The sequence below is a fragment of the Oryctolagus cuniculus genome, chromosome 15 (genome assembly GCF_964237555.1).
Source record: "Oryctolagus cuniculus chromosome 15, mOryCun1.1, whole genome shotgun sequence".
Taxonomy (NCBI): domain Eukaryota; kingdom Metazoa; phylum Chordata; class Mammalia; order Lagomorpha; family Leporidae; genus Oryctolagus; species Oryctolagus cuniculus.
In genome coordinates this window covers 47319220-47331314 of record NC_091446.1, presented here as the reverse complement: position 1 = coordinate 47331314, position 12095 = coordinate 47319220, and the positions used below count along the sequence as shown (strand labels likewise).

Sequence of the window (12095 nt, the reverse complement as noted above, 5' to 3'; positions counted from 1 at the left end):
TGTACAGTTTTATTTAGAAAGTGTTAAAACAGTGTAAAAGAATAAGTATCTTGCTTATTAAGTCATTCCCTAATAGTAAGTCAGACACTTTAGAAAGATGCTTTTGTCTTCAGGCTTCTTATCATCCTTACAATGCATTGATGTCTATAGTAGCCCAAATATGCCTGTCTTAGATATTTCAATATTTTGATATGTTATAATACAATTTAAGATATATATATATACCCATTTCTACCATCTCTCAATATATCTATCATCTACCTAAGCTTAATATAATTAAAAATGTATAAAATTTCCAACCTAGAAATTTAGTATTCAAGAAAATGTGGTTTCACTCCTTTTTTAAAAAATATTTTATTTATTTATTTGAGAGGTAGAGTTACAGACAGTGAGAAGGAGAGACAGAGAGAAAGATCTTCCGTCTATTGGTTCACTCCCTAAATGGCCGCAATGGCCAGAGCTTCGCCAATCCGAAGCCAGGAGCCAGGTGCTTCTTTTAGGTCTCCCATGTGGGTGCAGGGGCCCAAGAACTTGGGTCATCTTCTGCTTTCCCAGTCCATAGCAGAGATTTGGATTGGAAGAGGAGCAGCCGGGACTAGAACCGGTGCTCATATGGGATGCTGGCGCTGCAGGCAGAAGATTAACCTACTGTGCCATGGCACTGCCCTCTCACTTTTTTTTTAACTTTTCAATGTTTTTACTTAAAATCTGTTCAACATTCATGGCACACACAGCAACTATTTGCTCCCCTTCCTCACCTCTGTACCCTGTTCTCTAGTTACTCTGAATGGCATCAAAGAATGTGAATTTCTTTTGTGAAATGCTTGGCTAAACTGATTATTCTAAAAATAGACACGTTCATATGACTTGACAAAATAGTATTCAACTTTTACAGATACAAAGTCATTCTCAATCCTCAGTGATCTGAGGGAGATAGAGCTCTTTTGGGATTTGTAGAATACTTCAAAATAATAACAATTTTCAAAAAGTTGCTAGCTTAATCCTTTGAACAGTCCTGCTAATTAGCAGTGTCTACTTCAAGTTCTTCTGACTTTGATGTTTACGCCTTTATCATTCCTGGATATTGTATATATCCAGTCTAGAAAATTGAACAGTAATAAAAAAAATAGTGTTGCAGAAAGTATCATGCATTTGCTGAGAATCTAATGTTTTAATAATTTCCCTATTTTTTTCAACCTGCTGCTTTAAAGCAATGGATTTTTTTAAAGCTTCAATTTATATTAAATGATTGTGTTTTATGGGCTGGTGCTGTGGTGCAGCAGGATAAGCTGCCTCCTTTAGCAGTAGCAGCCTATATGGGTGCTAATTTGAGTCACTCCGCTTCTGATCCAGCTCCCTGTTAGTGCACCCAAGAAAGGAGCAGAGAATGGCTCAAATGCTTGGGCCCCTGCACCCGTTGAGAATACCTTAAAGAAGCTCCTGGCTTCGTTCTGGCCCAGCTGTGGTGGATGCGGCCATTTGGGTAGTGAACTCTCTGTAACTCTGCCTTTCAAGTTAAATAAATAAATCTTTAAAAAATAATAGCATTTTAGAGGAGCCAATGGTGGCATCACAGGTTAAGCTGTGGCTTGTGAGATGCCTACATTCCACATTAGAGTGCTAGTTCAAGTTCTGGCTGCTCCATTTCCAATCCTGCTCCTTAGTAATGAATCTGGGAAAGAGCAGATGATGCCTGCAGAGCTTTGTTCCCTGCCACCCGTACAGTAGACCAGGATGGAGTTTCTCGCTCTGGCTTTGGAATCACCCAGTCCTAACTCTTGTGAACATTTGGGGAGTTAACCAGTGAATGAAAGATTTGTCTGTCTGCCTGTCTCTCTCTGCTTTTACTGTGGATAAAAACAAATAAACCTACATTAAAAATGAATTATATGATGCTCAATACTGCAGTTACAATTTTCTTTTTCCTTTTTCCTTTTTTTTTTTTTTTACAATTACTTTTTTCTATAGATTGGGCATTGGGTGCACTGGATAAGAGGCCACTTGGGAAATTTGCATCCTCTGTGAGAGCCCCAGGATTTGAGTCGCAGCTCTGTTTTTCATTCCAACTTTCTGCTAATATGCACCAGGGGAGGGAGCAAGTGATGGCTCAGCTACCATCCATGAGGGAGACTGGATTAGTTCCATAATCTTGACTTTAGCTTGGCCCAGCCTAGACTATTGCCAGCATTTGGGGAGTGAACCAGCAGACAGAAAATCTCTTTCCCTCTCTGTCTCTCTGTCTTGAAAATAAGTAAAATTAAAACTAATTTTTTAAAAATTAATTTTATTTTAAATTGTGCTCCAGAAGTATATGACAAGTCAGTGTGTTGGTATTTCTCTTTGTCATAAAGCATTTTATTTTTATTCATATTTAAGATTCACATTGAGAATTTCCTATCATTTCATACCTAAGATATCCATCAGCCAAGTACATTTTACCAATGAAATTTCTGTTGAAAGAGGAAATCACTCCTGGTTCAATCTCTAATGCAACTGGTTTCCTTCCTAAGTTCATTAATGCTCTGGGGCTTTTATAGATGTCCTTGCATAGCTCCAGTGTAAGATTATTAGACCATAATTGGTCATTGAATGGCCAACTTCCAGAAGCACTGCTAACTGGACATTCACACCAGATAGTGAACAGTGGGGTTGACCCTTAAAGAACTGCCCTAAATCCTTCTTAACCCTTAATGCCTCAATTCACAGAACAATGGGCAGTATGGAGAATGTGGCAGATAAAACTGATTTTACAGCATTTTCTATAGCTGTAAATTCTATATTATCTTAGCTGTGTGTGCCTTTTTGTATTTTTTTCATACTTGTCTCCTTCAATGTGCCCTAGAAGTAATAACACATTGTGTTTCCTAAGGTCTCCCCTTCCCTTGGCCCACCAGGACTTAAGTTCTTTCAGAACGCCTTCATTTAGGGACACTTTGATACTAGTTTTATACAGCTGTTCAGTTATGTCACTGAAAATGGTTTTCATAGTTCCCTTGTTTTAAAATCCATGTAAATTGTAAGTCCATACTACACCAAGATGAAATCAGACCTAGGCAAATCATGGCTAACAAAAAAGAGAACTAAACTGGAATATGTGATATGACTACATTGATACATTTTCTAGTTCAAATGCTTGGGTGTACAGAAGTCTGACTGAGTTGAAGGAAGATGGTGATGATGAGTAGGAGCAGCAGAAATATGGGAGAGAAAGTGAAAAACATGATTGTCATAATGAATGCACTAATTGCATTTGCCGATTATGATAGTTAAAATGGATTTACATACATGGTAATGAAGGAGACAATTGTTAAATTATCCTATTAAAAACAGCTTGAGTTTTTATTTAATCTAAAGGAATACTATCCCTCTACACTTACATTTTAGAGTAGTTCCTAATGTTTTCCATGCATTTTCTTATTTAAGCACAAGGGAGCTAGAAAGGAAACAACTAGATGCTGTTTACTTAATACATATTTTCTTCTGATATGGAATATTATAATATTATCCAGATGAAATTGATTCTTTTTTTAAAAAAGATTTATTTGTTTAATTGAAAGGCAAGATTATAAGCAGAAAGGAAGAGAGAGACAAAGAGATCTTCCATCCAAAATGGAAGACATGGCCACAAAAAGCCTGGGCTAGACTGAAACCAGGATCCTGGAGCTCCCTCTGCATTTCACACTGGATAGCAGAGGACTTAGTACTCAGACCATCTTCTGCTGCTTTTCATCCTGTGAAATTGCATCTAGGAAAAATATATTATATGTTTTGAGTTTGAATCCCCATGATTGAATAAGGAAAAGAGAATGATGAGAAGAAATCAGTAGGTTTTATTTTTATTATTAATATTTTTCTTCTACATTTTCACATACTCTGTTTGAATATGTGTTATTGACAAAGTATTAAAACACACTCACAACATGAGGGAATTTGAGTCCAAAAATGAAAGTATTTTTAATGGTATGTGTGCTAGTTAGAATGTGAATATGTGTCTATATTGTGTTTGCGTATATTTGAGATAGCCAGATAGGTAGACATACATACAGACAGACAGACAGAAACTTCCATCCACTGGTTCATTCCTCCAGTACTCACCGTGGATAAGATGAGGTCAGGCCAAGTCCAGGAGCCAGGAACTTGCTACATGTATCTCATATGAATGGCAAGAGTTGTCACCCCTGATTCTCAGGGTCTGCATTAGCAGGATGCTGCAGTCCAGTGCCAAAGCTAGACGTTGAACCCATATTCTCTGATCTGGCAAGAGGCATCTGAACCAGCAAAGTAACTGCTGGGGTGAGTGCCTGTGCCACATACACATCAGTTAGGAATATAACCTTTTCCTGAGTTCTGACACACTGTAAGTGCCTGGACGCATCATTTTTATCTGTACATCCAGCAAAGGTCCTGAAGAAGATTACTACTAACCTATACAAATTAAACTTAGAAAATACTTATTTAGTCACAACACAGATGATTTCATTATCAAGAAAAATAATGACCCAATGCACCAAAATTGTGTTTTTGAGTAAGATATTGCCCTCCTTTATATTTTTAAGAAGACATGGTTGAATAAACATAATAATATTGCAAAGGAAGTTAAAGTATCTGAATAGTTTGTATCCAGGCTATCACAGACTGTGACATAACGCATTGTTACAACAATTCTCCAGTCTCATGGACTGTGATACTCTAATTCGTGGGAAACACTCTCTCCCCTGAATCAACAGAAATGTTTGTAAAAGTCCTTGTTCTTTGAATCCCTATTTCTAAGATTAATGTAGAATATTTCCTCTTGTTCACATTTGCTTTCTGTGAATATAGTATAATGTCATGGCTTAATTTGAGTGTATTTTATTTATAAGAATAAATATGATTGTTTTAGAACATAATTAAGTAATTTTCAATGAATTTGGTTGTTCCCGAAACTTCTTAATTGCTCCTTTAAATAGGACTCATTAAAGCAGTATAAATATAGAATATACATATTTAATCATATATATAAGGTTTTTGAATACAGTATATAATGCATAGCTAAAAACATTTTAGACAAAATAAAATCATGCATAGATCACACTGTTGTGCAATTTTTTTAACCATGACATATTTTAAATGTCTTTCCATGTCTGCCTTTTCACTTACTCTATTGCATAGTATGTTCTTTATTTTGATAGGTAAAATTTAAGTTTTTAGAGTAACTGTGTTGCTTTCTCTGCATGATAATAATCCTGAATATTTGCATTTCTTTGGGTGTTTTACAAGCTAATATATATAGTCAATATTACTTACTAACTGTTTCATTTAGAATGTAATGGCAAAAAAAGAACATTAGTACTTTCAATACTGACTCCTGTACAATTTTCCTATACAATCTCAATTTCATCTCCAGATTCAATTTGGCTGTATCATTTTTATAGCTTACCCACATTTACCTTTCTAGTCTCATTTTTTTTCTGAAAATGAATAATCTTATGATGCCTTCTATCCCAAAACAGATATAGAGTAAAGGTTTTAAAGCATATACCTTTCTTATTTTAGCAACAATATCACAGTAATAACATTCAAAAATACTGTTGGTGAGCATTTATTCGAGTGGCCAAGATGCCCACATCCCACATTGGAATCAGTTCCCAGTTCAACTCCTGACTCTTGCTTCCTGCTAAGGCAGACCCTTGAAAGCAGCAGTGATTGCTCAAGGATGTGGATTACTGTCACCCTTGTAAGGGACCTGGACTGAGTTCCTGGCTCTCACCTTTGTCTCTTCTTCAACCACTGTGGGAATTTGGGAAGCGAATCAGTGGTTGGAAGCTCTGCCTATTTGTCTGTTTCCCTTGCAAATTAAAAATATTAATTATAAAATCTATAATCTCTAATTTCTGATCTTAAACCTACAAAGATGAATTCAATAGTTTTTGTGTAGTCAAGTAATAGAATCTCAATATCTGTGTCCTAGAAGGCAATAGACCGAGAAATTTAAAAAAAATAGAGCTCTGATAAATATAAGAACATTTATCATACTTATGAAATTCTCTTTGATCTCTCTCTCTTGCTCTCCTTCACACACACACACACACACTCACACAGAAGTATTTCTCTGATGAGTTAGAATACTCTGATATTGACATTTCAGACGCTCTCATTTGTCCTGTTGAAGCAGGAGAAAGGAACACAAGGTCTAGCTGTGTCTAACCAATGCAGATAAAGTTAGCAATAACTGGTAAGGTAGATGCTTCCTTTGTAGCTCTAATAATGTGAAAAATTTTAAGCCAATGAAAAGTAAAATGTTCACATCCATCCTGATCAGAAGAAAAGGCAGAATTCATTTTAAATGTTCTTGATAGAAATTGAATTTGAGCAAAAATGTAAATATAATCTGACTTGGCTCTGAGTCATCAGTGACTCACGCTCTTAATAGAGTTGCTTTTCTTAGTTGGGTCTTTTCCTCTCAAATCTCTATGTCTGGTACCACCACTTCTTCAATTCCTTTTTAAGCTCTGCAATTTGGATTTTCTCACAACTCTACTAAAATTGCACTCTCTAAGATCTCCAATCACTACTTCCTTGGGCAAATCCTGTAATTTTCTGGCATTTCAGCAAATGGCATTATTGATCTACCTTTCCTGCATCTTTACTTCTCGCAGAGAATCAGTGCTGACCTTTTCTAAGTGACTGCATATTGGACTTGACCAGTCCATCTGCTGGTGAATATTCTATCTTTTCCTCCTCTGTGATCTTGAAATCCCCTCCTACCATTTATATTTTATAAGGTACCATATTCTGTAGTAAACCAATCTGTATGATATGTAGCAATTATACAAAATCCTGTCATTTTCTAGTCTGTGAATACCAAGCCATGAGAAAAATAGTAGAGGAATAAAAACAGGGAAGTCCTTGCAATCTACTTTAATAGTGAGAGAGATGATCAATAGGATGTGATTTTTGAAATAATAGAATTTTAAACAGCTTATATGTTTTTGGGAGAATTTAAATAGAAAATCTGCTGAAGAATTTAGAATGAAGACAGTCAGAAAATATCTACAGGAAGAATATTAAGTTTTCAAGTATTGGAATTTGAGAAGCAAATGGGTCATTCTGAGCACTGTAAAGAATATACAGTTGCCATTCTGAATTAAGAAGTAGCCCCATGAAGCATTATTTCATGGATGCTATGCCGTTTCTTGAAACAGGTAATGTTACATAGTAAAGTATCCAAAATCATTTTTAAACCTTTTGTGAGCATCATAACTTTTTCTAAAAGTATACAATAGCAGAAGTTGTTACCTAAGATATTTTAAAATGTTTAATATACATACAAAGTGACACATTCATTAGCTACCATGTGATGATTTGATATACGTGTACATTTTATGATGTCCAATAGATGTCAATGCTCAAAGTATTAATATTCTTTATGGTAAAAGCATCCTGAGTCCTATCTCCTAGTTGTTTTTTAATAGAGCAATACACAGTAGAGTAATTAAAATGTTTATTTGTCCATCACCTAAATTTTATAACTCTCAGAAGCAGCTATTATCATATTCTTATATGTCTACCCCAACTTTTGAGGAACAATGTGATATAGTGATTAAAAGTACACACTCAGAGCCAGACAGCCTATTTGTGAATTTTTCTCCAAAACTCTGTAAATATATAGCTGTAGCTAACTACTTAATCTCTTCCTATTCAAGTTTACTTGTCTGGACTGTGGGACTAGTGAGAGTATTTACCTTCTAGGAAGGAGTACTGTGAGTATACGTGATCTAATATGAGGGGCTTCAATAAATAATGGTGATATTGAATACTCTGCTAGCCTAATCATCTGAGGTAACTTCTTGGGGATGAGCTTCTCTAGACATATATGGAACGAAATTCAAGTTTTTTAATTTCCCTAATCTTTCCTTATCTATAAAACCTGTATATTGGAGGCAATGAAACTACTTATCCAATGGGATTTCCTGATATCTCTGAATGTGAAAATATGCTCCATATATATAGTAAACTACACGTGCATGCTTATGAATTTTTGTGCATCATATGTTGGGCATGATTATGTTTAGGAAAGGCTTCACATTAGCAAAGTTATAATAAAAGAAGTATGTGGATCTATTTTGGTTCTATTGTCCATAAAACAATGATTTTTGGTGGGAGATAGCAAAGATTAGACACATTGGCATTGTCCTACCAGGAGGTTGAATTGTTACTCATTACCAGTGACAGAAATATTACTAAGATCACCTCCCTTTTGGAACTCCAGATAAAAATCCTCTCCTCTCTCTCTCTATTTCTCTCTCTCCAACTGTCTCTTATAGCTAGTACTTTATTGCTTATACTACTCAGTTTTTGCAATTGATTGAGTTTCTTGACTTTTCATATGCTATTAAGTAATATTCTTGTATGTTCCATACATGTCATTTTTACCTTTTCAAGAAATGTCTTAAAATCATGTCATTTCTTTTATGTAAAACAGGAATCATTGATAATAAATTAATGTTTTCTTAGCATTTGTTACCAAAGCCTTCCATATAAATTGTTTTATTTTATGTTCACAAGTACTCTATGAGGCCTTTTTGTTTATAACAATAATGATATATTATTTTACTCTTGTTGTTCCTACTTTAAAAAACCAGGAAATTGTAGTGACACAGAGTAGATAACATTCTTTTCAGGGTACTTCAATTATTAAGTTTCAAAGCTGAGATCCAAATCTGAGATTAAATCTCACAGTTCCATATGCAAGAACCACATTTTTATGTCGAAATCCTATCCTCCTGTATTTTATTCTGATCCTATTTATTCCTCAACACAAATTTGTTCATTATTCTTCAGTATTGCTACTAATGACACCCAATCACAGTTAATGTCATCTTCCTGTTTATATTATCACATGCCATACAATGATTGTTTTCATGTTTCAATTATAAAATATTAGAGACAGATACTATCTCATTTACTTTTGTTTCCCTCATCTTCTGACAGAATGATCTAATTGTTATTGAAATAAGTAAGCACTGAATAGAAACAGATTGAGGGATGAACAGCCTCTTTTGATAATGTATGGGCAAGTTGCTGAACTTTGAGGATAATAGCTGGAATTCAAACAACAATTCAAAAATATATTTAGCACAAGTTTCATTTATATGACATAGCTCAACAAGGACATAGAGGCAAAAGCAATTGTTACATCTGATTGATATGTCTGACTTGGAGATAGAATGTTTTCCATATCTTATTGAAAAACAGTATACCATGCTTTCTTCATGTGTGTTTTCTGTCTTTTCTCTTCTCTGATGGTTAACTACTGTTCTGAGTATTTGTTCATAATGCTACTGGATTATTCCGCAGCGCTTGCTCCTGACATCAGTGGCCCATCTAATGCTACTAATCTTTCCTACTCTTGTAGGATCTTATGCTGCCCCCAGGGCTGCCCAATTAGACTGTTCAGTGAAGAATCTTCTAGTCTGAGTTTATTAAGTGTCTTTATAGAGCAATTGGAATACTGATGAGAGCTGTTCAGGCTCAGACTTGGGTAATATATGAAAAGAACATTGCTAATACAGTCATCAATATTTTATGTAGTTATATCCAGGATTCATTTATGCTTGATCTGCCAGATGCATGGAATGCAATTCTGATGATAATTCCCTAGGAAAAAATACAGCATTTTAAATAAATACTAATGTATTATGTTTATTATATTTATTAATTTATTAATCAAGTATAGCAAGTAATTATGTAACATCTGTTATGTGCACATCAAGTTCCTAACGATAATAAGGCTTATTGAGTGATTTCTAGACAGCATACACCTTAAAATTACTACATATTCTTCTCTATTCACATGGTATATTGATATGCAACATATAACAAATTATCACTGCATTTCAGTTACACAGTGTTACAGTTTTATGTATATATATGTGTGTGTGTGTGTGTGTGTGTGTGTGTGTGTGTATTTTAAGTGTCTACTAGGTACCAAGCTCTGTGCTACAGATATAGCAGCCTATAAAACAATGCAAATACTCATCTTTGGGGTGTATGTTTTGTATGTGAGGCAGACATAAAACAATCCAACACAGTTTGAAATGATTGTTAGTTTATGATAGGGGTTGTATCAAAAAATGAAGGAGACACAAGGGCAAGGAAGAACTTGGATAATTCTATTTGAAATAAAATAGTATAGAAAGAACTTATTGGGAAGGTGTCTCTTGAGCAAAAATTGGAAGGTGATGAAGGGAAAACCTAGTACATTCCTGGGGGCCAATCATTAAATATACAGGAAACAATGAAGAGCCCAGGTATGGGAATGGGACTAGCCTGTTTGAAGAACACAATGGCAGGAGAACTTTGCTGGTTGGGAAGCTGAGCTGAGGTAGGAAGAGAGCGCCAGATAGAAAGCCTAGCATGGTAACGTGGACAAGAGTTGTATCCTTGTAGCCAATCATAAGGATATTCTCATTTTTTTTTCCACATGGGGAGAACGATAGGAATATTTGAAACAGAGGACTGAAGTGATTTCACTCAAGTTTTAACAAAATTATGTTAGCCATTTATTGTAATGAAATCAATAAATAGTCAAGGTAGGTTAAGTTGTGAGAAAGTGATTGATTTTCTAGGCAAAAAATTAGGTCACTTACACCAGGAGTCCATTACAATGGTGGTAGAGATGGTTGACTATAGATATATTTTGAAAGTTTAGGCAAAAAGATTGGATAGTGTTATAAGTATAGAGAAGACAAACAAGTAGCATTAAAGGCCCGATATCAATATATGAAGTTATCAAAAAGTTAATGAAAAATAGAATTAAAAGATGATTTTGTTTTGGTGCAAGAAAATTTTGGAATTCACAGATGTTTTATAATATTCTGTTTTCATCAACCTTTAAAACCTCTCATATGTGTGAATTTCAAATTTTTACACAAAAATAAACTTATTATTTTTTTAAAAAAGATATTTTTATTTATTTGAAAGGTGTTGAGATAAAGAGAGAGACAGAGATCTCCCGTCTACTGGTTCACTTTCCAGATGCCTGCAACAGGTTTTTGATATACCCTCATACTAAATCTTAGCATTGGGAAAGGCTGAATGACCAGAATCATGGAAAGAGTAGATGTAACTATAGCTGAGGCATAAAAACAACAGAAAAAAAAATCACTTAAGAGTCTAGGCCGGTGCCGTGGCTCACTAGGCTAATCCTCTGCCTTGCAGCGCCAGCACACCGGGTTCTAGTCCCGGTCGGGGCTCCGGATTCTGTCCTGGTTGCCCCTCTTCCAGGACAGCTCTCTGCTGTGGCCAGGGAGTGCGGTGGAGGATGGCCCAAGTGCTTGGGCCCTACACCCCATGGGAGACCAGGATAAGTACCTGGCAGTGCGCCGGCCAAGCAGGCCATTGGAGGGTGAACCAACGGCAAAGCAAGACCTTTCTCTCTGTCTCTGTCTCTCACTGTCCACTCTGCCTGTCAAAAAAAAAAAAAAAAAAAAAAAAGAGTCTAGAAGACAGGGAAGAACCAGTCAGGGTATTGACATGGGAGCAGACAATCAAAGAAAAGAAAAAAAAAAAAAGTGAGTGGTTTACTAGAAGCCAAGTGAAGAAAGCAAATCAAAGAGAAGGGGATCCGCTGAATTTATTGTCAACAAGCAAGGTGAAGTACGAGAGCTGAGTATGGAATCAGCAACGTGGCGTTCATTGTGACCTTGCTAGGAATGGTTGTCATGGGAGGCTGAGCAAGTTCAGACTGGATTCAAGAGGGAAGAGAGGGTGGGGAGATGGTGACAGTATGAAGATACAAGTTCAAAGTAAGTTTTGTTTATTTTATTTTTTATGTGTCCAGTATTTTGGTAGGAGTAATGAGGAGGCAGTAATGAGGAGGAAAACCCACCCAACCCACCTCAGATGCAGTCATGTGCGAATGTGTGAGACAGAAACCATTCCTGGGAGAGCTGAGTCTTCTGGAAAGAAGATCAAGAAGAAAGGAATGTTCAGCGAAGCCCATGGTATCTTATGTGGGCTATTTAACCTTCACCAACATCTCATGAGATGTGACATTAGTATTCCTATTTTTCCAGATGAGGCAGTGGAGGCTTGAGAGCTTCAAGCTGTCT

The 12095-nt window shown here is 35.8% G+C and overlaps 1 protein-coding gene across 1 annotated transcript in view; it reads left to right on the top strand.

Annotated features, from left to right (window-relative positions):
• Positions 1–12095, top strand: part of LOC100356485 (protocadherin-15) — a 1660811-nt gene that overhangs the window by 917303 nt on the left and 731413 nt on the right.